Source organism: Cupressus sempervirens, chromosome 6 (genome assembly GCF_028749045.1).
Source record: "Cupressus sempervirens isolate cs-2001-9-10 chromosome 6, ASM2874904v1, whole genome shotgun sequence".
Lineage (NCBI taxonomy): Eukaryota > Viridiplantae > Streptophyta > Pinopsida > Cupressales > Cupressaceae > Cupressus > Cupressus sempervirens.
In genome coordinates, this window is record NC_143123.1 from 285555018 (window position 1) to 285582582 (window position 27565).

The 27565-nt window shown below is 32.8% G+C and overlaps 1 pseudogene; it reads right to left on the reverse strand.

Annotated features, from left to right (window-relative positions):
• Nucleotides 1-6670: 6670 nt before the first annotated feature.
• LOC149552330 (uncharacterized) overlaps nucleotides 6671-27565 on the reverse strand; it is a 47524-nt pseudogene continuing 26629 nt past the window's right edge.

Below are 27565 nucleotides of genomic sequence, written 5' to 3' on the forward strand. Positions count from 1 at the left end.
GCCATCCCCACAAACAATAATATTCCATAGACATTCTTATGTATTGTAGAAATAATTCTTTCCTTTTCTAGTTCTTGGATGATAATTACCTAGTATCTTAGAATATTACAATAATTTCTAACTTATTTTGTTATGTTCAATCAAACCTCCTTCTGGCCTCATTTTGGTAAAGGTTGCAATGACATTATTGTTTGTTTGTTCTATCTTAAAAGTCATGTTGAAAAGGGAGCTTTCTTCTTTTCAGGCTTGTGATGTTCTTGGAAAGCCACAGAGATCATTGGCATATTTGTTGCAAACATACTATGGAATACATCAAAATAAAATATATCAGGTTTGTGGATAGATATCTGATATTGTAATTATTATTCTGTGTTTGATAAATGATATTTTTCTATTCAGGTACTACTTTCCTTTGATTTGAAAATTAAATTGAACTCATACTTTCCCAAAAAAATACATGTGATGTATAGGCTGTAAAACATTATGTAAAAATGAAATCGTTATAATTATTTTTTATGGTTCCTAGGCCCCATCAATCAGCTAGCTAATAGGAAGTAATGTGGTTTTTATTAATGCAAATTGATTGTGTCTTGTACTATAATATATTTATGGTTTTATAGAAATGTAAGCGATAAATATGGAAGGTGAAGATTACGATGCTACACAAATACAATTCTTGTAGAAGGTTTAGCAGGAAAATTTTGAAATTCCCAACTTCTTTTTGACCTCCAAAAGAAATGTGATATTGCTATCAGGATTGAAATCTGTATTATTTCAATTATAAAGAACCGAATGTAGACCAAGCTAGTATAGATAAAAGTTAAAAAAATTCTCATTAGTAACTAATAACCAGAGACCAAGAGTGAACACTAAGTTTGGTTTTCATTTTTTCTTGATTAGAAAAATAAACTATAGTGCAAGGATTTACATAAATAGATTTTGAAATGATATGATGTATAGACTTAGAATAGTGCACAATATCCCTATTTATTATTCTCATCCAATTAATTTTGAACTCTCCAAGAAGTAACATCTTTTGTCAAATCTCAACTAGATATCTTATATGCTGATTTCAAAATTTGAGTTCTCTTAAGGCCTAATTCTGATATTATCTGCTCCTAAAACCTAATTTCTTATTCCTAGACTTTCAATTTGTAGCACTTAGTTTTTGATGTTCTTGAAAATAATAAGGTTCACAACCTTGATTTGGTCTTGCTAAGATATGAAATTTAGATGTATTTTCCAAAATTGAATTGCTATTATGAAATTTGTTTTGTTTAGATCAACTCCTCTGGTTGTATTCAAATTTCTTGTTGTGTTTATTTTGTATCAACCTATGATTCCAACACTCATTGACAATAGCCCACAAACCATGTGCACTAGATAAGCCCGAAACTTGGAGTTGAACCTAGAACCAATGGGGAGAAAACTATGGCTCAAGCAAACTCCTATACCCTTGTGGGCTCATGTGATAGAGTATTATTGGTTTTAATTTTTGATAGAACCATCAAGGAGTAGGTAGAGGGTTGTCTTGACATACACTTAACGTCACATGTTTCTACATTCAAAGAGAATCGCATGTGGAAAATATGGACAAAATTCCAAGAATTGGGACACACTGGAATCTGTGGGGCTTTCTATCTCTGGTTGTGGCATATGCACTTTTCATGCCTTTCCAAATAAATATTTCTATAAAATTATATCAATATAGTTTCTAATTTTGGTAAATATCAGGGATGTAACATGATACCCTTGCATTTTGTACCAAATTTTCATAGAATTTTGAACAGATCAATCTAGGGGATTCTGTCATGGATCTGAGGTAGTTTCTTCTTGATGCCCCAAAAACCTACTTTTACACTTGCTATGACCTAATTATGGTTATGAAAGATGGGTTATGTCACTAGCTTGCAAAATGCATATGCCACAATTAGAGACAGAAAGCCCCATACACAATTGTGTATTATTGCAACTTCAAAAGAACTCAGATTAGCCTCATTTGTAAGAACAGGAGAAAAACTAGACCAATCTAAAACTAGTTCTATCAACCCATGATCATTTTGTTATCACAGAGTCTTGGGGAAAAGGAACTAGTTTAGATAAGGTCCATGTGCCAAGCCACCAAAGAGGTCAATTAGTAGTGGTTGGTAAGTGTTTGTGTAGATGCTCTACATCATTCACTCATATTAATGTCACCTTACTAAGTTTAAAAATGCAATTTCCAAGGAGTTTTAGATAAAGAGAGTTTATAGATGTTGGAGGAGTTTGTTGATGTTGTTCCTAATGAACTACCTAATGGTCTTCCATCAAAAAGAGATATTCAACATCATATTGATCTTATTCCTAGAGCAACTCTACCTAATCAAGTAGCCTATCGATTAAATCTAGCACAACATGTAGAGTTGAATAAACAAGTGACATGACTGATGCAAAAGGGTTTGGTTAGAGTGAGCATGAGCTCATGTGTAGTACTTGCATTGTTGACTCCAAAGAAGGATGGTACATGCAAGATGTACACTAATGGCAGACCAATTAATAAGATTACTATTAAGTACTTGTTTCATATTCCTTGGATAGAAGACATGATGGATGAGTTAGTGGGGGCTAAGTACTTCAGCAAGATTGATCTCCAAAGTGGCTACCACCATATCTACATTCGAGAGGGAGATGGATGGATGAAAAAATTTGAGAGAAGAGACCATTTGTATGAATGGATGGTTATGCCTTTTGGACTTTGTAATGCACCTAGCACATTTATGTGGTTGATGATTAGTTTACTATGACCTTACATTGGTAAGCTTTTTGCAGTTTATTTTGATGATATGTTGATCTATAGCAGAAGCAAGGAAGACCAATTATAATACCTTAGGATCATCTTGAGTATATTAAGGAAGGAGAAGCTCTTTGCAAAAGGAATATGAAACAAGTACTTAATAGTAATCTTATTAATTGGTATGCCATTAGTGTACATCTTGCATGTACCATCATTCTTTGGAGTCAACAATGCAGGTACTACACATGGGCTCATGCTCTCTCTAACCAAACCCTTTTGCATCAATCGTGTCACTTGTTTATTCAACTCTGCATGTTGTGCTAGATTCAATCAATAGGCTACTTGACAATTCAACTATAGAAATCCTTTAAAAGCTCAATGATAGGAGGCTTATGGCATACATTTAATTCTACAGAGGGCAAAAATGATATGTAGTAAGAAAATAAAACAAAAGAAAATCAATAGTTGAGTCTACAATCCTCCTTCCATCTTGCAAAATAAAATGACAAAAAACTTCTATATATTAAAACTAAAGCAAGTTGGATAGAACTTAGGAGCACATCAATAGAACTCAACTAAGGCAGATTCTATGCATGCATGCTTGTAACATAATGCTACATTCCAGTTAATTAATCCTTTTGTGTACCAATGATTTTGGTTATGGATTAGGATTGGTTAAATGATTGACTTATAATCAAGTTCATCATCGGTCATCCACATATTAAGGGCTTTTGATTGTTCCTTTTCATAATCTGTGTCCTTATTTGGAGACCAAAATAAAACCTTTGCTACTTGTTCTGAGGATGTTTTGTGGTGCAGAGGCACCCAATAACTAAGGATCACATTTGGGTCATTTGGAGGACCAAAGAGGATATGAAGCATATGAGGGCCTATAATTTCACTTCATGACATAATTATGGCCAATAGAACCATTTGAATGCATTTTGAGTCAATTTAATCAATGTTGCCAATATAGGCAAATGTGACATGCAAGGGCTAAATTTATGAGTTTAGGGGTAGAATAAGGATTTAATTTAAATTTTGAATTTACAAGGTCAATATCAAAACTATTTGAATGTATCAAGGCAATACACTATGATAGGATGCATAAATATTGTAAGTTTTTGTTAATGTTGTGAATATATGAATTAAGAATCTAACTGGTCTAATATGGTTTTGGGGAAGTTAGAACGGTAGTTTGTTGGTTTTAGATTTATGCATATTCTATAAATGTATGCAAGACCTGATGTGTAGAGTGGAGTGGGGTTATATTACTACTACATGTCCTCTCTTAATACTAGTATCTTCTACCATTTTGCTATGAACAACTTCACTACATTGATCTCTATCGAATGCTATAAAAACTTCATTACATTGGTTTCTACACAATTAGAAACAAATTCCTTACTTTAAATGATAGGCAGAGGCTCTAGCTATATTTACACAACTCTTCTTTTATTTGATAAAGGCTTGAAGTAATGTTACATTAGCTTTTGTTTCAATTACTTTCATTTAGTATTAGTAGAGATATTAGAACTTGTGTAAAAAAATGTGAACCCTCAGTTTTGGATTATACAGATATCAATAAAAATGTAAAATATTTTTGGGTTTAATTTGTTTAAACCCCAAAATGGGTGGTATGAGGAGTGAAATTATGTATCATAATCCACCAAGTTTTCAAGGTAATGACCTTGTAGGTTACACATATTTTGGTTGAAGAAAGATACCAATTTTTTGAAGTTGGTTGTATGACTATCATAGAAAAATAGTTTCAGTGCGGGAGGCATATCTCACAAACCAACCTTTGGATTTTGCTCATTTTTTGACATGTTATTGAGGGACCAATTGCAAAGGATCTCATTAGAGTGATTGAGGAATTTTAATCAGGTTTAAAAATTGCAGGCAACTATGTACAGGTCTATCAAAAAAACCAGTAACTTCTTGGTTTGATAGAGATAGAAGTTGATCAAGGCTTTGTCCATTCAGCCCTGTGTTTAAAAGATAGTTTTAAGGATATGGGAGGAGTGTTAAAATTCTTTTTTTATTTGGACAAGGTCTCCAGAAGGCTAAGAACCCTAGAGATTGGGTTAAACCAAAAGAAATTTCTGAATTTGACGAAATTGTCACAGTAGGACAACAAGGTATAAAAAAATTAATTCGTTTGATTTTAATGATTGGTGCATAGTATATCAAGTGTAGGAATGAGTTTGGGAAAATCCTATGAGTGTTTTCAGTGTGTCTTTTATGGTAGGAAAATGGGACTCTCATGCTGAAATGTTAATCATTGATTGATTTGTCATAGTGTTGATAGGATAAGTATGAGATTGTCAAGTTTTTTGTTATGGGTGCTATGTAAATGCTGACATGATCAAGTCATAATCAGAATAGGATGAAAAGTTGGAGGGATGGTTTGTTATTGATAAGGTGTAGAGCCTAGTGGTGATAGGATTATTGTTTTGACCTTTAATAGGTCTATGCTGAATGGGTTGGGTCCAAGTTATTGATCCATTTATAAGGGTGAATAAGATGTTTATATATGTTTCCACATGATTTTTTTGGTTGACCATTGGCCTCTGCATCATTTTGGAAGAATAATCACTTGTATAACTACCAACATGTGTCATTATACTTGCATCAATTATCTTGATCATAAAATTGAATCTTACAATGGAAGATCCAATTTGAGAACTTAAAATACTTTCCCCTTCAAGAAGATCATCAATGGAAAAAGATGTAGCCCTTTTTTCAGTTTTATTAATATATTACTCATTAACTTTTTTGCTTCTAAAATTTTCAATTACAATAACTCTTCTTAATCAAGTCATGATATAGGCTTATGCATGTTGTATGATTCTATGATTTTTAATGCTCATCAAAGAGAGGTGTGTAAGACTGGACCTTGCAATGAAAAGTTTGTTTGTGTCACTGTATGGGCATTTCTTGATTTATTTTGTTTACTAGATTATGACTTTTTGGGAAGATATTTTGAAGTGAAAATTTTTAATTTTATGATAAAAAATTCATCACCAAAACCTTGCAGATGTAATGAGTCTAAGTATCATGAAACATGCCCATATTTGAAGTAATTTGTGATGATCTTATAAAATGGATTTGAATTTCATATTTAAACTAAATGATATGTTCAACTATATTATTAGTTGTTAATAAAATATTTTTATTCATTATAGCACATGGGTTTTGATTTGGAATATGTAGACCAAGGTGGCAGATCTTCGGCAAGAGAGACAATAGGATGAGTAGCTACTAGAGCTGTAGAAAAAAAAGACCATTCAGCTAAAAGTTGGGACTAAGGTATTCCCATATTACTTATGATCCTCGCCATTTGTAAATCATATATCAATCCATCATTTTCCTTTACATCCTTGTGATATAATTTAGTTCATGTACCTATGAGGTTCATCTTATCATGCTAATTGAAAAAAATATTAAATCTTTGTAGTATGTGGATCTACATTATTATTAATTTTTTCTTGGTAATATTTTATTTTATTAAAATATCAACATAAATTTTACATCTTGAAATGTTTGAGATATACCATGTCATGAGAAAAAATGGCATTATCTATGCTATGATAACTTTCTTACACACTACCCTACAATCTATATAGATAAACAATGAACATTTCTATACATCCATAATACCAACAACCAAAATGGGATATATTTATATAAATTATCTCAAAAACAACTTTTATCAAATATGCACTAGGAAAAGAGACATCTCTAAAAGAGGAATGCTATATTCTTTAATATTGCAGACAAAATCTTAGGCAATAAAGGCCTAATGCTCATCACTTGAACATGCAAAAGCATCTCATTAAGGGACTAATAGTCACCTCACCTTTGTTGACCTTTTCAAAGGTGTACCTAAAAAACCTACTCAGCATTCTTCTTGTTCCTAGAGTTATCCTTGAACTCAAAATTTGTTTTTATGCATTGAACTGTGCTCTTGCCTACAAGTGTAGTTGCAACTCTTTCCCATCTTTGAGATGTGTCTTTTGGAAATGTCTTTAGTACCTAAACAAGAGCACTTTCTTTTATAGTAGGCCAGGCTTCCTACTCACTAGCTACCATATATCCATTGAGGTAGTCTAGATACCTCATCTAGGAGTCTCTTTTTTATCAGTACTCTAACTACTACCACTTGCTTTCTACTCAATTTTACATTTTTCTTTTTCCTCAACACCCATAGAATTGTCACTCCCATTTACAAGAATACCTACAACTTCTTCTTTAAATGTTAACAGAGATGAAATGGTATTTATAAGCTTCCATTTTTAAAGAAAAAAATCAAACAGTTATGTAGAATAAGGCTTATGTAAAAGAATAGTCTTTATAGCTTTAAGAATCTCCTCCACTATCGTACTGATGCCCATATAATTTTCTATTACTTCCCACCTTTGCAAGGTTCCCGTAGGATACTTCTAAAATCCTTTCTGAAATAATTCAACCTCTTCCATGCTCCAAGGTTTTTCTTTCTTCTCATAATCATCAAGAAAAATTTATGCTTTTGGCATCCCTTCTACCCCTTGATTAGTGGGGTTTTTCTTGTATAGAACCATTTTGATGTACACTCTTCTCTAGATTATTTCCACCATCATTATTTTCCAATGCATCCCTCAGTAGTTAGGCTTTCTCGTATTCTTCTTTGTTCTCTATTTGTTCACAAAAAATTCTTAGTTTTTCAACATCCAAGGATAAACATAAACTCTCAACATCATCTTCTGAAATGCCTAGAATTGTTTTGGGGGCAACTGAAGCAGATGTAGTTTGCAACCTAGAGCTTTCCTTTTGTAAAAGTTTATTTTCTTCCTCTTATTCCATTTTTTTAGCTAGAGTTGCTTCTACCACTATTTTTTCCTCCTCTTTCTAGAGTCTCTCATCCTTTATAATTTCCACCACTTCTTTTTCCTTCAAACTCCTTGCTTGATATTTGGCTTCTTTGTTTTGTAATTATTCCACCCTCTCGTTTTCTTTGATCACAAGTATTTGAGGATCCTTTTTGTAAGTATTCTTGATTAATCTCAAAAAATTTGCATAGTCCTCCTTCCTAGATTTTTCTTGAATCTTCGCTTTCTATTTTTCCATCCATGTTCCATGTTCTCAAGACTCATCTTGCTTTAGATTAGAGTCATCTTCTTTAGGAAATTCACTCTACCTTTTGAAGATAAACTAGAAATCATAAAACTTGTCAACTTATTTCATGGGAGTGTTTTCATCGCCTAACAATGGAACTAGTTGAATCACAGAAAATCAACTATTCCTAAAAAAAACTCAAAATACTTTAAAGAAATCTTATGTGGCACAAGAAGATGGTACTTAATCATAATTTTTTTGAGTGGAATCATAAAATCCCATCTCTTTAGTATCTATTAGAATTTCATATGCCTCCTGAATAGCCTTAAAAGGACTTTGAATTTTGTCCCTTTCTACCTCTTTTTCCTCTACTATAAGAAGTGATACCTTCTTATTTGAAAGATATGAACATCATTCAATTCAACTAGCACACACACACAACATGTTCTCTGCCTGCACTTACACTTTGCAACATTTGGTAGAGCACCTTTGATTTTGGTGATAGATATCGATGCTTGAGAAACTCTTCATACTACTCGTTTAAATTGTCACAACTTATAAATTTTATTATTTTTGAATTATCACATTATATTATTGAGAACACTCCCATATTTTAATAAATATCCATTCTTTTAACTCTCATGGATTCCTCCATTATCCACACCTTTGAGTATTTGAATTGTGCATTTGAAGCTAAATATTTTAAAACCCAATAAGAGATGTGAGAGAGAACTTGATGAAACTTCATGAATTATTTGATTTCAAAAATCCTTATGAAACCAATCCCATGTATTTCATCTATATGAATCAATGGTATTTATCAGGAGTGATCATAGGGTAGTTATTTGATGTTGAAATTCGAAGTTCAAGTTAGAATTTTTGAAATCTTTAACTTTAAAACTTATTGAAAAATTAGAATATCAATATCTTTGAATTTCTAACCTCATTTGGTTAGAGCCTTAACCTTTTTGTTAAAGCTTTAACCTTTTCCCTTAACCTTGTTGGTTAGAAGAAAGATTCACCACAAACCATTAACTCTAAAAATTTATATTTTAAAAAGTTTTTAACTTTTTGAATTTTAAATAATCAAAACCATGAAACTCACAACTTTTGGATGGAAGCTCTAATTTTGGAAATTCAAAGTGCTAGATGGATATGGGAACAAACTGGAGCCTTTGAAATTACAAAGCATCAAGAATTGAATGAAAATTTGACCATTTTAAAACCCAAAACTTAACACTTTTTAAATACACATTGTATCAAAACAATGATTTTTTTAACATTTTGACTAACAGAATCAAGAAAGCATGTGCAAGAACAAATTTTTAAACCTTCACGATTTCCTTGTTTGAAAATAACAAAAGAAAAATTGATCCCTTATTAAAAGCATGACAACAAGATTGAAGCAACATCTGTAGAGAGATTGGTTCTGGTTCATCAATTTCCTATTGTTGTTATTCTGCAATACTTTGCTTGTAAAATGTTCCCATTAGTCATCATTGATATTGTTGCAACATGAAAAAATTTGTGAAAAACCTTAAGTTAAGTGACTTGTCATGGTTTTAGTAGGTTTTTTCTTTTTGAATTTTGTATGCAGTAATTGCCATTGCTACTTTGTACCTTCATTTGAAAATGTGATTATTTTTTTTGCTGCTTTTTGGAAATGTGTTTATCCGCTTCTTTGTTATTTTTTTCAAAAATTTGTCCTTTTCCTTTTTGAAAAATAAAAATTTCTAACCTCTAATATATTAATAACATTTTAGCATGTGCAAAATACCCATCCTGATCTCTTGTAAGCAACAAGACTAAGTTATATAATTACTTTTTGTATCACTGGATTTTGTATTTTTTGGTAATATATTTAGAATCAAAACAACCACCTACAACCCCATCATAATTTTTGAATAATGGTGTCAAAGTTCACAAATTCTCATATTATTGTGGTTATCCTGCCTTCATTGTGATTACAAATATGAAGGAATTTTAGCAATATGAAAGACTAGCCTTGCTTCATATTTTATGTGGTTAGAAAAACCTTTGGAAGTTCTTGTCTTACATACTTTCATTTCATTTGAGGATCCATCATGCTCATCCATCAAGGAACATACATTGACAATTGATGAGGTAGTTCATTTATTCAGAGAAACCTATTTTGATTGCTTGCTTTGAATGTGAGGAAATTTGTTGTGTTCTTTGATTGACAGACACAAATATTTTGATGGAGAATTTTCATTTTATTTGTGTAATTATTTTGCAAATACAAATCTTATTTGATAATTTGCGATTTCTAGGGAAACAAGAGTTTACACATAATACTAAAGTACATTTCCCTTTTCATGGTTCTTACTAAAATTTTAACTTCTTATTGTGTTTTTGAAGTGTGCATTTTATAGATATTAATGCATATATAATAGAAGTATTAAAGGTGAGTTTTCCCTTTCAACAATGTCATCAATTATGGATAACATTGTATCAAATTTTGTAGTTCAAAATTTAAGGAACATATGCAATATTGTGTGGATCTTCTAGAAGAGATCCACAAGCCCGCAAAAGTGAAGGCCTGGGTTTTTGAAGTGAAGGGTGTTATGATGGAAAATATTGAGAAGGTAAGCCTACTTGGTTGAATGCAATATGGTATAAATATGATTTCAAAGTCTATTTCTCAATATGTTAGGAAATTGTTTTCGATTAAGTAAAATAGGTTTTAATGGGCACTTGAAACCCATCAGTTTACAAAAGAAATAGATGTTAAGTCTTGAATATGTTAGGAAATTGTTTTTAGCATGAGTTATGATATTTTCTTATGTAGTTATGTGGTTCACTTTTTTTAATTTATAATATTGATACAATATTTTCAAAGCACACAAACTATGTGCTGGGAGCACAAATATTATAAAAGAATTATATTTAGAAGAACACCATGGAAGTCACCAATAAAAAACTAGAACTAAATTACTAGTCTAGGCATGGGAATTTGGGTATGCTTGTAGGGTAATTTTTTTGGGGGTGTTTGGGCACATCTAGACACCAAACTTGTGAAATATATATCTATAAGCCAATATAGGGCATATAAAGTCTAGTTATTAATTTTTTCATTCTCCTTGTGCTCTCTTTTATCCTCATGACAGATTAAAGAAGTTTATTTGAAATGTCGATGCAAAAATTCTCACACAATGACATCCAGAAATAATATCCAGGTATTTCATGGATTGTTGAGATTTGTTAGCATTAAGAGCACATAAGTATGAATATCTATGTGAGATACATATAATATAAATGAATTTAGATGCCATAAAAATATATTCCTTGTAGAATACAATATCTTCAAGCTTCAGCAAGGGGCTAAGGAAACCTCTAAACGCAAAAATTTATATAGATTTTAGATTAAAGATTGAGAGCTATAGTTCTAACAAGGTCTATTTAGGAATAAATGTTCCAAGGACCTAAAAGGGAGTAAATGTAATTATACAAGAGTTTGATGACATAGTGTAAGATGACTAAGGAGGTTGTGTAAGATCAAGCAATGTGATGTGATGTGTATGGGCAAGTTCTTATATTGTACCATTTGATTTTTTCATCTATAGTATGTGACTGTAAATCTTCAATATGATCAAAGAATGGGGTGTTTGAATAAGAAATGGTTAATGAGTTTGTGTTAAAGGAATGTGGAAGTTTCAACAAAGATGGAGTCATCGTTGGTGGGTCTAATAAGGTCTAAAGGTTGAACTTTAGAGAAAAAATGAACAATGTTATAATCAAGAGTTGATTAAGACTCATTGTGAATTATGATTAGATATCTAAACAATTTTTGACAATAGTGATGTTTAATTAATACGCTAATTGATATTTAACTATATGACATAGAACTTAAGCAGAAATATACATCATGTAGATAGAGGAAATTTAGCCATTTCTATGTACACTAATCAATTATACTTCTATCTAAGAAAAATTTAAGATAAAGATACACTAATTATATATAGAAACTAGGGATAAATCACTAAAGAAATGATTGGGATCAACTCAAAAGATAAGAACCAAGAGAATTTAGAAAGTTAACATTGTATGATCATTCTTTAAAGGGTGCTAGCTCAATGGAAGAGCACCTTCTTTACAAGCAGATGGATGGTGGTTCAATTCCATCATGCCCTATTATGACTGAATACACTATTAAATATGCTACTAAATATTTGATCAACTATACTTCTAGATATGCTACTAAATATACCACTAAACATATGACGAAATATACTAAATATATGACCAAATATACGATTAAATATGCCACTAAAGATACTAGTAAATTGTGACTAAATCAACTATCAAATATTCAACTCAATATGTGATTAAATATACTACTAAATACGTGACTAATCATATGATTAAATATACTAATAAATCAACTACTAAATATACTATTAAATATACCACTATATATACTATTAAATATACCACTTAATCAATGATCAAAATGAGTGATCAAATACATGACTAAAATTGCTTAGTAGTAAATTTAGTAGTGTTATAAATGACTGGATATTAACTACTATTAGTCACGTGACTAAGTTTAGTCACATATATAAAAATTTTAGTGGTTTTTTTAGTCACATATTATTGTTTTTGTACTAGTGATTCTCACTTCTTTGTCTTGAGCTAAATCTCTCAAGTATTGATACTTGATTGCAATGTGTTTTGTCTTTGTATGCATCATAGGGTTCTTAGATATATTTGTAGGACTTGTATTGTCATAGTAGAGTACCACAAGTTCAATAATTTTTTCCTTCATTCCTTTGAGTAATTGTTTGGTCCATACCATATTCGTGCAATTCACTATAGTAGCCACATATTCAACTTTAACAATAGATTGTGATATACAATTTTTTTCTTGTTGGTCCAGGTGACCAATATTTTTCCTAAGAAAAATGCTACACCACTTGTACTTTTTTTATCATCAATGTTTCTAGTCCAATCAACATCTATATAGGCTCTCATTTCAAATCATCATTTCTCTTATAGTATAGACTATAGTCTTCTATTCCTTTTAGGTATCTTATGATCCTTTTAAAAATCATTAAATGATTTTCCTTAGGATTTGCAAGAAACCTTGCAACAATCCTAATAGCTAATGCAATTTTAGGTCTTCTATGAATTACATATTGCAATTTTTCAATCATAAACCTGTATAATATTTTATTTACTTCAACAAAATCATCATTTTTTGATAGTTTGTGTCCTATCACCATAGGAGTACTAACATGTTTTGAACCTTCCATACCAAAAAAATTCAATATTTCCTTCACATACTTGGACTGAGTGATGTAAATACCATATTTCATTTGATATACTTGCAATCCAACAAAGAACTTTGTCTCTCCAAACATAGACATCTCAAACTCTTTCTTCATTTCATTTGCAAATGTCTTGCACAATGCATTTTGTCCTCTAAATATGATATCATCAACAAATATTTCAGCTAGTAAAATTCCTTTACCTCCTTCTATCTTCAAGTATAGATTGTTTTTGTCATCATTCTTCTCAAAACTAATATTCACAAGATAGTTGTGAAGCTTTTCATACCATTCTCTAGGAGCTTTCTTCAAACCATGTAAATATTTATGTAATCTACACACTATGTTTTTGTTGTTTGGATCAACAAATCCCTAAGCTTGTTCTATGTAAACCTCCTCTTCTAGCATACCATTTAAAAATGTTGACTTAACATCCATTTGATTAAATTTAAATATTTTGTATTCAAAGTAAGAAAGAAGAGTTATTACTCCTTCGAATCTTGCAACTGGGGAAAATGTCTCTCCATAGTCAATTCTGTCTTCTTGTGCATATCCTTTGCAAGCTAATCTTACCTTATTCCTTGTAACTTCACCATTCTCATCTAGTTATTTTTAGTACACCCATTTGGTTCTAATAACATTCATGTTCTATGGTCTAGGTAGTAGAGTCCATGTTTTTTTCTTTTCAATCTTCTTAATCTTTTCTTTCATGGCTATACTCTAGTCTTCATTTTCTAATACATCCTTCACTAACCTAGGCTCATGCATGCTTAACAAAATGTATCATATTAAAATGGAAGCACTTTTATTTTAAGAGTGTTTAGCACTCTAAGTAAGTGTTTTAGGGCCATGTCAAGTGCCTTGAATGGATCTAGCCATTTCCCCCCTATTTTTCCTCTCTCTCTCTCTCCATTTCCAACCTATTTCTAACAACTTTCTCCATGAAACTAATGAATTTGACTTTTTGGTTCAAGGATGACCTTTTAGGTCAATGTCAACCTTGATCATAACCTAGGTCAAGGATGACCTCAACCCTAACCTAGGGTTGGGTCGACCTCATCCCTAACCCTAGGTCCAATTTTTAATCTTTGAGAGTTTTAGGATATTGGGCTTCAAAAAATTTCATTTTCTTGCTTTCAAGTTGACTATTTTAGGTTTCAAAATGGTAGATTCTTAAATTACATTTAATCTAGGACAATTTTTAGGGATTAACTTTAAATGGGATTTAATGCTCCCATGTCGGCCTTCTTTAGGAGTTTGTGCCCTAGATCTCTATATAAGGAAGCCTCCTCATCTCATTTTTCTCTAAGATGCATGGTGATATTAGAAAAAATATTACCTTTCTAGCTCCATTATTCTATGAACTGAATATCTACTAGAATTCAAGTGTTCAAGCATCTAATTCATCAAGGAGGTCCATTGTTAACTATTGAAGGATTCAATAAATATGGAGCCCTCTTGTCAAAGATTTCTCCATCCACATTAATTCAAGCCTTTTTCTATGAAAAGATACATTCAAGATTGGTGTTGAAGATCTAATGCCATTGATTTGAGACATCCTACATATATTTCTACATTCATTTGGAGCATCCATAATTTTGGATTCAAGGATTCAAATCCTCCACAAGAATATCAATATAGAAAAGTGAATAGTTCCATTTACTTTGTTTATACATATTGTATTTTCAATTACATTTCAAGGTTGATTCCAAACTAGGGTTTGACCAAGAAAAACCCCCATCCAAACAAAAAAAGCTATTTTTCTTGTAGATAGAAGTGTAGAACAATGAATTGAAGAGAAAATTTGGATACCCTTTTCGTCAATCTTGTGGGATTTGTAAACAAAATTTTTGTTGTAGTGTAGGTCAAGGCAAAATTTTTGGGGTACAATTGTGCCCAGGGGTAAGATTGTGCCCTGCAATTAGGATCAAGGTCGACCTCCCTTCAAAAGAACAAAATTTTTCTTGGTTTTCTTTGTCTCAACATTTCCAATCTAGAATAGCTTACAAAAATCCCTAAAACTATACATAGACACTAGAAATCAACATTTTCCAAAATTATCCCACTTCAAGGTTAGTATTTTTCTTTTATCTATTTTAAAATTTAAGCACATACTTCTCAAAAAGGAAGACCATATGACCTCCTTTCTCCTTATTCTCCATTACATGATCCATTTGTGCATTGATCACTTTCTTGTGCTAAATTAATTTGGAACATTCCTATTGGAAATTTGAGTTGAGGACAAATCCTATTTTTACCCTATTCAAAAACATGTGTCATTTCTCAACCTATTCCTTGTCATTGATCTATCTTCTTTATCTCCAATAATTTGTTCATTAGGATGATGTCTTTTGACATACTTTGATAACCTTGGCTCAACTTTTCTTTCTACAATGGGCCTTTCAATTTTAGATTCACTGTGCACTTCTCTATCAGGTAACTCAACATTCCTTTTCATGTAAATTGATCTCAATATTAGAATGTACCTCAGCTTCTAATTGCAACTCAAATCCTAACTACAACTCAGCTCCTAAATGCAACTCGACATCCATTGCATGTGACTCAACAATCACTGATTCTTGTTGATTAGCAACTTGATTTGAAGAATTATCATCATTAATAGACATGTCTTCATAGTAGTACATAAAGGTTCTATAATTTTTGGGTTCCTTCTTTGGTTAATCTTCATGCACATCTATATATTCATCAAACTTTATGTTTTCACTTTCCACAACTTTGTTAGTGTTAGTATTTACACACTTATAAGCTTTGCTTCTTGTGGAATAGCCTAGGAATATACATTCTTCACTTTTAGCATCAAGTTTACCATTTCTATTATCCTTAAGAATGTAACACTTTCTTCCAAATACCTTAAAATATTTGACATTGGGTAAGTATCCATACCATAATTCAAAAAGTGTGGAATTTTTACCTTTCTTGAGTTGTACTCAGTTCAAGTTATAGATAATTGTACTGGAAATTTCTCTCCAATATTTGAAAGAAACATTCTTCTCCATCATTAGTGTTCTAGCATAATCTATTACAGATCTATTCCTCCTTTCACCATTCCCATTTTTTGGAGGGGTCCTTGGTGCAAAATTTTATCTCTTGATAACTCTATTATTACAGGAGTTTTCAAACTCATTTGATGTAAACTCTCAATATTTTACCAGTTTCCTTTTCAACTCTTTCTAGATGCCACTTAAACATTTGAAAAGCATCATATTTTTCTTTTAAAAACCTTAACTATCATCATTATTGAGTAATTATCAACAAATAGGATAATGTACTTGTCACCTTTGTAGCTTTGCAAATCAATTGTTCCACATAAATCAGTATGAACCAATTACAAAATTTCTTTTGAAGTATGAGTCTTACTTTTAAAACTAGACTTTGTCATCTTGCCTATTTGAAGTATGAGTCTTACTTTTAAAAGGCTTTTTCATCTTGCCTAACTAACATTGTTTTCAAATCACATTATTAGGTTTTTGTTAGCCAAAATGCCTTCCTACCAAAGAATCAAATTTAAATGGTAAATCAACCAATAGTCACGTAGGGATTTGAATTAAGCATTGACTATATCTTATATAATACCTTGGAATGTTTTAAATCATGACTATGTAATTTGTACAATCATGGTTTGTTGAGTGTCAACTAGGGTCAAGGTGGCGAAGGTGTGACTACTTTGTTTTCACTTGATTGCATGGTTATGTTAACATGTTGTAGTTTAAGCTACAAAGATGTGGAAAAGGTAGATCTTTATTGCTTCAAAGACATAACTTGCACTATTAGATCATCTAGATCTACAAATAGTGCAAGATCACCATGAGTCAAGAATTGGCTAAGTTTTGAGTTGTGATCAAGCGGTTCCCCTTGTTTTTCTTGGTTGCAAGGGTTAGGGAGGAAACCTTTGTTTAAAGTGGTGATGGTGTGGATGTGGTAAAAACTCAACCTTTGCAAGGTCATGGAGCTTAGTAAATAATGATAAGAGTAGGTTGTGAGGCAGTGATGATCAATGGGTCACAATTTTTCAAGCCATAATAGTTATTAAGGAAAGGTGGTGGTGAGGCTGCGATTGCGAATAGTCAAACACAAGGCATAATGATCAAACCATTGAAAAAGTGGTATAATGGTAAGAAATTTTTGGTCCACATAGTAGGACTTGATGGTTAAACCTCAATTGACCAAAGATCATGATCAATTTGGAAGTTGGTGGAAGCAAAAGCAGTTCCTTGAATGATGATTTCGATCTTTCCAATCTCTTGTAACCACTTTTATTGATCCCTAGGCTTGATAAACGCAAAGAAATACTCCATAAACATTGGTTGATCCATTCATTCAGTCAAAGATTAAATGACCATCACACTTGACCTCTTAGAGATTTTTTTAGTGAAGAAGTGATTCTCTCATTTATGGGTTTATGCCATAATTAGATCTTTTCAATTTTACAGCGATTATTCTTTGAAGATTTGATTGTAGTGGTTGATTTTTATCTTATGAGGGAAGTTATCCAAGTTATGTTGGTACTATAAAGGATAATATTGTACTCTTTCTTAGTGTCAAATCTTCTCTAGTTTCCCTAGTATTTCCTTGGCATGCTACTATAAAAATTCCCTCTTTTCTTTTAAATTATATGATTGTCTGCCTTATCTCTTTCAACCATTATCATACTATGAAAGCTTTCCTACCTCTCTTTAACATACTAGGAATATCTATAATCTACATTTTCTATATCTCTTTAGCCTGTGAATGATAAGAAGTGAAGCATTTTTCCTCATGTCACTCACGTGGTTGTTTGATCTTTATGCAGTCTATAGATTAAAGCAATTTTGAATCTGTATATCTTTGGACTATCATAATAATAGTATTGTGCATGTATGGGTAGAGACTGATTTGAACACCCTCTTTAGTGCATCACCTCATTAGAATAGATTAGATAGTTTCTTTCATGTATCCCTTCTCCCTTTCCTCTTCAAGAATAGTTTAGGTGCATCTTAATAGTAGAGGAAGTTGACCTTCTCTAGAGACTCAACCTCATAGTTCAAATCCCATAGCTTGGAGGTTGTTTCCATGTTTCATGAGGTTGGCCTTAGATGAGACTTTGGAAAAAGGTGTAATCTTTTGTGATAATAGTTTTTGGCATGCCTGGTGGACATCAAATTAAAACATTTAAATTTTTCTAGTGTCGAAGAAAGATTCCATGTTCATGCCGAGGAGATAGTACTACCTTCAGTATTAAGCCTTCAAAAGCTCATTGTTCAAAGGTACTTGGTGACTCTACTTTCAAGAAAAATCTAGTTCCTAGACCAAAGTTGTTGTGATTCATGCCCAAGAAACACACAAGAACATCCTTTAGAGGTAACTTTTAATATCAAGAGCTTTTTTTTTCAAGTTCAAGAAGAAAGGCTAGGATATCCTTATCACCAATTAGGAATATAGTAGTGACATACCCCTACAAGATCTATCTCCACTCTTCCTCTTGTTAGGTTTCAGCCTAGGATACAATCTTCTCATATTAAATAAATCACTTGTTTACATGGCTAGAGCTCATTCTTTCACCACTTTCAATGGTGGGAATCCCCTCCTATTAGCCCAAAGGCATGATATACCAATATTAGCTCTTAAAAGTGTACCTAAGTTTATTGGAAAAACCTCTATGTCTCCTACTAAAAATATTTAGGAGGTGTCTAATTTTTTTAATATTCATGGCATCACCAAGGATGATGTGGTAGTTAGAATTCTCATCCCTAAAAGAAAAGACACTACAATGCTATAGAGGTTTGCCTCACAACTCCATTAGTAACTAGTATGGGTTAGGGGTAGCCTTATGCAAACATTTTGAGGAAAAAAGATCACCTATCACTTTTGGAACAACTAAAAACTATCAAGAAGGCTCCCGATGAGTGTATGACTGATTTCAATTATAGGTTTGAGAAGACCTGGGATAGGATACCTACTACAGTGAAGCCCTCTCTTGTTATTATCTTAGAGCCTTCAATAGTGACATTGCTACCACCCTACAATTTATGAGAGGTAATTCTCTACCAAATGCTTATGAGATTTCTATAAGAGCATAGAATATCTTAATATAGGGAGAAAAATTAGCTCCAAGGCCCCCAATGCCTTTCCTCCCCAACATGCCTTATCATCAACCTACTATGGCCCCTATCCATGTCTCCTCTACAAGTCAATATCTTGTTGTGGTTCAAATAGCCTCCACATCTTATGACAGGGCTGATAGGATTGAGGCCATGATGTAGACACTAATGCAAAATGTAGAAATGAGGATGCAAGACCAAGAAAAGAAGATGGAGGAAAATTGTGTACTACAAAAAATGGGAAATGAATTGGTTACCATGAAGAGGAAACAAGCTCAAAATAATAAACCCTTCAAACCTTAGAGTCAAGGTGCCATTCATGATAGACCTCCAAACTAGATTCATGTCCCCTATAATCAAAATAGACCTATCAAACACCTCCAGTCTTCAAACACCAACCTATATAGGGCTTTAGTCCCTCAGAAAAACCTTGCCCAAGATCAAGATTTTTGTCCTTCTTGTGACTACTTCTATGGATACTACATGTGTCATAAGGAAAAATCTTACTTGGTTTTAGCTATACTAGAGTGAGTGATTTCCTAGAAACACAATGCTATTCAACTTGTTGATACTTTTTAGTAGAATGATTGTTCTTTTGTGAACTGCTTGGTGGAAGAGCATGGTAATGTAAACCAAGATTCCTATGCTTACAATACCAAGAGCAATAAAAGAGTTGTGGAAGAGGTTGCTCCTCAACCTCCTAATTAAACTTTCACATTAAGTGTAGTGCCTCATATACAAGTAGTTGTCCAACAACACAATTTGAATCAGCCTACCAATGCCCCTTTGTAGCAAAGATAGGGTGAAAGCAAAGATATGAATAATCCATAAACTATCCCACCTCAAGCTTCTACTTCCAAGGTTCCTACCAGAACATGTAATTCTCCTTTTAGTGTGGAAGAGTAGACAAGGAAGACCAATGTGAATATTTCTATGTGGGATGCTCTAACTACTGTACCATTAGAAAGGAGGTCACTACAATAGGAGTTTGAAAGCCATGAACTTAGAGATCAGCCATCTAGTATGGTGGATATTGTGAGCTTGGTACAACCATCAAAGGAGGTAGAAATAATTAAAAATTTTAGACCTCCTCAATTTTATGTTTCTTTGATTATAGGAGATAAACTAGTCCACTACTGCATGATTGATTCAAGGGGTAGTAGTTTAGTAATGCCCAAGTCTATTGCTAATATCTTAGAAATGAAACATGAACCTATTATTAAGGAGGTATTTCACTTAGATGGTAGTACTATCAAGACTATGGGAATCCTTAGGAATGTTAAAATGACCTTACATGCATATCCAAGTTACACTGTAGTTCAAGATATATAAATTATTGAGGTCAAGCCACACTTTTCTTTTCTTTCAAGAGACTTCACTACTCAAATAGGTGGTTATATATCTTATGATTGGTCATATATGTTTTTGAGAACTAGATATGGAACCAAAGCTTCAATTAGGTTAGAACCATTAGCCCTCCATCATATTGAGCCCTACAGTTCCAATCTCATCAATATGAATTGAACCATCCTAGAGATAGATGAAAATGACATAGCAATACACCTGATTTCCTCTTGGATGAGTGGGATAATGCTTATTATATTGATTCTATATCAAAAATGTTAGAGACTAGCTTGGGAACTTATTGTATATTAGAAAGAGATGCTCTTGTCCCTAATTTAATGAAAACCAAAGTAGATACAAGTGGGATATGGAGTATGTATTTTGATGGATCAAGAAATAAAAATGTGTTAGGGGCTGGTGTGATGTTGGTTTCTCTTGCACTAGAGAGGTACTACTCATTTAGGCTTCAATTTAGTTGTACTAATAATGTAGTCAAATATGAGACATTGATTCAAGCTTTCTTACTTTCTCAAAAAAGAGGAATCTAAACATTGAATATGTATGGAGATAGTGATATGGTGATCAATCAAGTGAGGAATCAAAATGTTACTAAGAATAGTTTGCTCAAGTCTTATAAGCATAGAGTGTGGGATTTTCTTGAGGATTTCAATGCATTTAATATTTAAAGTATCCCTAGAAGAGGAAATAGACACACTGATAGACTTATGTTAGTGGGTGCATATTATGATTTCCCAAGGAGCCTCAAAGATGAGAAGAAGTAGAAGATTAAATTGGTGGTCATACCCATTGTCCCTGATAATGATACCCATTGGTAGGTTTTTGAGTTTGATGCACAAATTGTGAGTTTCCCTTAGAATGAGGTAGATTTCTTAGATATAAATAAGTCAAGATTGCATGACCAATATGGTGATCAAACCATCATCCTTAGCTCCAACAAGTTACCTAAGGATCTTATTACCATAGAGAAAGTCTTCAATCCTAACGATCAAGTGAGTGAAAGAGGCATGAATTTAGCTACAAATAAAGGAGACGATATGCCAATCACACTTGCTAATGGAAGGATATTAAGCATTGGGAAGGTATCTTTTGAGGCCGAGCAGGAAAATTTTGTTCATCTATGTCAAGAACTTAAAGATGTATTTGCTTGGACATATGACAATTTAAAGGGGTTTGACCCTAGTTTGTTTCAACATACTATAGATCTGGTGGATAATGTCAAGCCTATTAGGAAAAAGTAGAGGCTAGTAAACCCCAAGATTGATCCCCTAATGAGAAATGAGTTGTATAAATTAATTGAGTCCAATATCATTTTTCCTATCAAGCATTCCTCTTGGGTGGCAAACCTTGTCCTTGTTAGGAAAAAGAATGGAGATATTAGATTGTGTGTAGATTTTAGGGATATTAACCAAGCCTCCCTTAAAGATCATCATCCTCTCCCTTCCATGGAGAAAATATTGTCCAAGGTTACTAGTTTACAGAGATTCTGCATCTTGGATGGATTCTCAGATTATAATAAGGTGTTAGTCAAGGAAACTGATAGATATAAAATTGCTTTCACTACTAAATGGGGTGCCTATGCCTATAGCAAAAAGCCTTTTGGACTAACAAATGTAGGTTGCACATTTCAAAAAGCAATGGAGATGACCTTCAAAAATATGATTGAGAGGTTTGTGTTAGTCTACCTTGATGATATCAGAGTATATCAGAGTATATTCAAATATGTAGCAAAGCATTTTGGTCATCTCAGACAAGTGTTTGTAAGATGTAGAGAGTATGGAGTATCTTTGAATCCAAGCAAGTGTGTCTTTTCCACTAACCAAGGGAAATTATTAGGACATATTTTATCTAAGGAGGGTTTGACTATTGATCTAGAGAGGACAAAGGTGATACTTTCCCTTTCTCTTCCTAGTCACAAAAAAGGTTTGCAAAGTTTTCTTGGTAGAATAAATTTTGTGAGAAGATTTATTCCTAACCTAGATACCATGGTGAAACCTCTTATAGCTATGCTAGAAGATAATATGGCCTTCTCATGGACCAAGGAAGGGAAAGAAAGTTTTGAAGAGATCAAAGAAACCATCTCATTAATCCAAATTTTGATAAGGATTTCATTCTTTACACCTTAGGAGGCGGGTCGAATATTTTTGATGTTTTGACTCAACTAAATGATAAAAATGAAGAGTAGCTTATTAAATTCTTTAGTGAAGGACTAATAGAATATGAAAATAAGTATAGCTATGTGGAAAAGTAGGCTCTTTTGGTCATAAGAGCCTTGAAGAAATTCAGACATCTTTTGTCTCATAACAAAATCCATTTGCTAATCCCTCATACTAGTGTTAAGGATCTATTGTTAACCAAAGACATTAGTGAGAAAAGAGTTGGTTGGATCTCCAAGGTAATGAAGTATGATGTGGATATTAAAATCACCAAGCTGATAAGAGTAAAAGGATTGTACAAAAATATGATAAGAAGTTGTCTTGGTGTTGGCAGAATAGCAGGAAGCAAAAAATGATAGTCCAAGGAGTTGGATAGATGACATAAAGACCTTCTTAGGTAGGAATGGATATCCTCAAGTATTGGTTAAAGCTAAGGGAAGATAGTTCAAATTGCAGTTTATTCCTTATGTTATAATCAATGGTTTTGTGTTTAGTAGAGACTTCAATGGAGCCCTACTAAGATGTATTGATGCAAATCAAGCAAAGAGGATAGTTAAAGAGCTACATGATGGTCTTGATAATGGCCACTTTTTAGAAAGAACCACCACAATGAAGATCATGAGAGCTAGTTACTACTAGCCATTCTTATTCTATGATTGCAATGGGCATGTAAGGAAGTGTAGAAAGTGCACTTTCTTCTCAAGTAAACAAAAACTTGCAGTCCTTCCACTTCACCCCATCCAAGTTGATCAACCTTTTACCCAATGGGGATTAGATTTTATTGGTACTATTTAACCTACCTTCTAGGTTTGGTCACAAATGGATTCTAGTAGCTATAGATTATTTTACAAGGTGGACTGAGGCAATAGCCTTAAAAGACTCTACGAAAGCTTCAGTTATAGAATTTTTTGATAGAATTATCACAAGATTTGGTGCACCCTCTACCATAGTATCATATGATGCTAGATCATTTGTAGGAGCTCAAATTTGTGCATGGGAAACTAATCATGGAATTTACTTGAGAAAATCTTCCAATTATTATCCTCAATACAATGGTTTAGTTGAGTCATCCAATAAAAAATTGATTAGAATCATCAAGAGAACTTTTGAAGATAACCAAAGGTGTTGGCACTAGAAATTGAAGACTACCCTTTGGGCTGATAGAATAATGGCCAAGAGAGCCATAGGAATTTCTCCTTTCATGTTAGTAAATGGAAAGGAAGCTAGGCTTCCTATCTCACTAGAGTTTCCTGCTCTTGAGATGGCTCATTAGTTAGAATTAATTGAAGATGATGCTATGTCTATAAGAATGACAGATTTGATGGAGATAAAAGAGAAAAGAGGTCAAGAATTATAGACCTTAGAAATACATTAGCAATAGATGAAGAGGAGTTTTGACAAGAAGGCTAAGATCAAAAGTTTCAGGGAAGGTGATCTTGTGTTGAAAGGGGATGCAAACAAAGAAAAGGAATGGAGACATTCAAAATTTGATGCTTTATGGAGTGGTCCCTATGTAATTGTTAGTTGCAAACAATCTAATGTTTTTCAGTTGAGCAGGCCTAATGGTGAAGTCTTGCCTATTCTAGTCAAAGGAATATATCTCAAGCCATGTTTCTAATATGATAAGTATTTGTGTATATAGTCAAAGTAGATTTTCTTTCCTATTCATTCCTATTTTCAAGAAGTGCACAGGCACATGTTTTGTTTTGTAGTAGAGAATTTATGTTCTAAGTTTTGGCAAGTTGCAAAAGAAGAAGGCATGTTATAGCTAAGAATATGGCATAAATGATAAAATTGATGAGTTTTATGGTTTCAAAGACTCCATAGCCCAATGGATCTTTTGGTGGTCACTAGTTATTTTCTAAGCAAACTTGCATCCTCTTTGAGTTGCTAGAAATGTTAGCTAAAATGCTCTCTCACCAAAGAATAGAATTTAAATGATAAATCACCAAATAGTTACCTAAGGATTTGAATTAAGCATTGGCTTTATCTTATATTATGCCTTGGAATATTTTAAATTGTGACTATGTGATTTGCACAGTCACAGTTTGTTGAGCTTCAACCAGGGTCAAGGTGGTGAAGGTGTGACTAATTTGTTTTTCCCTAATCGCATGGTTATGTTAACATGTTTTAGTTTAAGCTATGACAGTGCAAAAAAGGTAGGTCTTTAGTGCTTTATAGACATATCTTGCACCATTAGATCATCTAGATAAATGACCAGTGCATGATCATCATGAGTCAAGAATTGGCTAAGTTTTGAGTTACAATTGAGTGGTTCCCCTTGTTTCACTTGGTCACAAAGGTTGGGTAGAAAACCTTGGTTTAAAGTGGCAATGGTGTGGATGTGGTCAAAAATCAACCTTTTCAAGCTCACAGTGGTTAGTAAAGAATGCGAAGAGTAGGTTGCAAGGTAGCAATGATCAATGGGTCATGGTATTATAGGCCATAATAGTTATTAGGGAAAGGTGGTGCCGAGGCTATGATCGTGAATGATTAAATGCAAGGCATAAAGATCAAACCATTGACAGAGTGACATAGTGGTAAGAAATGTTTGGTCCATGTAGAAAGACTTAAATTGACCAAAAGTCATGTTAATTTGGAAGTTTGTGGTAGCAGAAGTACTTCCTTGAAAGATGAATTTGATCTTTCCAAACTCTTGTAACCACTTTAATTGATCCCTAGGCTTGATAAATGCAAAGAGATGCTTCACTGCCATTGATTGATCCATTCATTCAGTCAAAGATTAAATGAGCATCACTCGTGACCTCTCAGAATTTTTTTCGGTGAAGAAGTGATCCTCTCATGTATGGATTTACTACATAATTAGATCTTTTTAGTCTTTTAGTGATTATTCTCTAAATATTTGATTGTAGTGGTTGATTTTTATCTTATGAGGGAGCTTATCCAAGTTATACTAGTATTGTAAAGGAAAATATTGTACTCTTTCTTAGGGTTAGATGTTCTCTATTTTCTCTAGTATTTGTTGAGCTATTATTTTGCATGATGCTTAGCGTGAGGAATCCTTTCAAACTCCTCTCTTGAAAAGCTAATCCAAAGATCAACTCCAAAGTTCCAGGTGATCTTGTGACCTCATGGAATCCATTCAATTGAAGATAAATGTGAATGTTCATGAGGACACCTTTGCTAGTTCTAAAACAATTTAGATAAGATGTATGATCTGCTTGTTGTCTCAAAAAGAATAACCATACAAAAAGGAATGCATTTTTGTATTTTTTGTTTTTATGATGAATGCAATCTAACAATGCAACTGTATGAATTCTTAATTTAACCAAGGGGTTACTAAAGAAAATAATGAAGGTAAGGTGACAAGAAACTTAAGAAAATAACATGACAAGTAAATCCTAAATAGACATAAGCCACATAAACAATATGTCTATGAGTTAAGATTTTGGAAAGATCGGTAGGTAACCAATGAAAATAGGAACAATGCTTCCTTAATTCCACTTATGAAATTATTGATGGGAATTCAATAACTATAAGATGTTTCACTTGTAATCAAATTGCAAGGCCATGGAAAGTGCACTCATGTAAGACAAAAAGTCATGCAGTTACAATATGGTGATCTCTTCTCAAACTAAGTACATCAGTGGAATCTGTAGACCCATAGCAAACATCAAAATTAAAAGATCACACAACCAAAACAATGCAATAAAATTGTTGGCTCAATTACATCCCATGAACATACATTCACAAAAATACAACACATTTATTCAAGAATCACTACACTCCAAATGGGTGCACCAACAACATATATTATTATATTAGAATAATGGTGGCCTTAAATACACATCACATTTCTAAATTTTTAAGAAATATTCTCCTTAATTTTTTTTGAGAGTGAGAGATATCTTTATGCAATCATATTCTTCTAAACTAATAAAACAAATCTAATTATGTACAAACTGACTATCTAACGAGTGCTAAGTAGGATTCCATCCATATTTATACATTAATTAGATGTATAAGCTCCTTCTTCACTAGGCATATGTAGGAGTTAAACTGCTATCAGAATGTGTTTCTGATGTATGGGATGCTCTAAATTTAGAACTGGCAGTTAGCTATCAATGCACCTTGGAATTCCTCAAAATATTCTAGAACACTACTAAAAAAGCACAGCTATGCACCTAGTGCACCAATGCACCAATGCACCTTGGAAGCGTGTTCCAAAAATTGCAAAATTTCACCAAGTGTCAAAATTGAAATTTTGGCTTCTGGGTTTTGTTCCCCTTTTTAACCAAAGCTATATCTAGGTATTTGCCTTTGAATTTCTTGATGATCTCAATGACATGATATGCATCTAGAAAATCTAAGGCTTTATATTTATCTTTTACTTTCTACCTATAGTTTTTAACCTCGATACAAGTCTCTACAAAATCTCCTGATTTCACATCCAAATCTAACAATGCCTCCTCTGTTCTAAATGCTTACCTAATGTGATCATCATTAGCAGCCTCTTAAATTTTTTTTTGGAATTTCTTGACTACTACCTCTACTAGTACTAACTTCTTGTGTGTATCATCCTCAAAAAGTCCAAACATGCATCACTATAATGCTTCACAGCTTCCAAAATTTTCTCTTCAACTTGATCCTTAAGCCTATGAATCTCCACATGTAATGTCTCCATTACTTTATTACCATTTGCAATCTTTTAAATCTAGTCATCAATATTGTCTAACTACTTAGTTGTATATACATCCATCATCATTTGATAGCTTTAGCCTTTAATTGCCTATAATGCTTGCAAATCCTTCCCCCAGGTATGTATCTCAT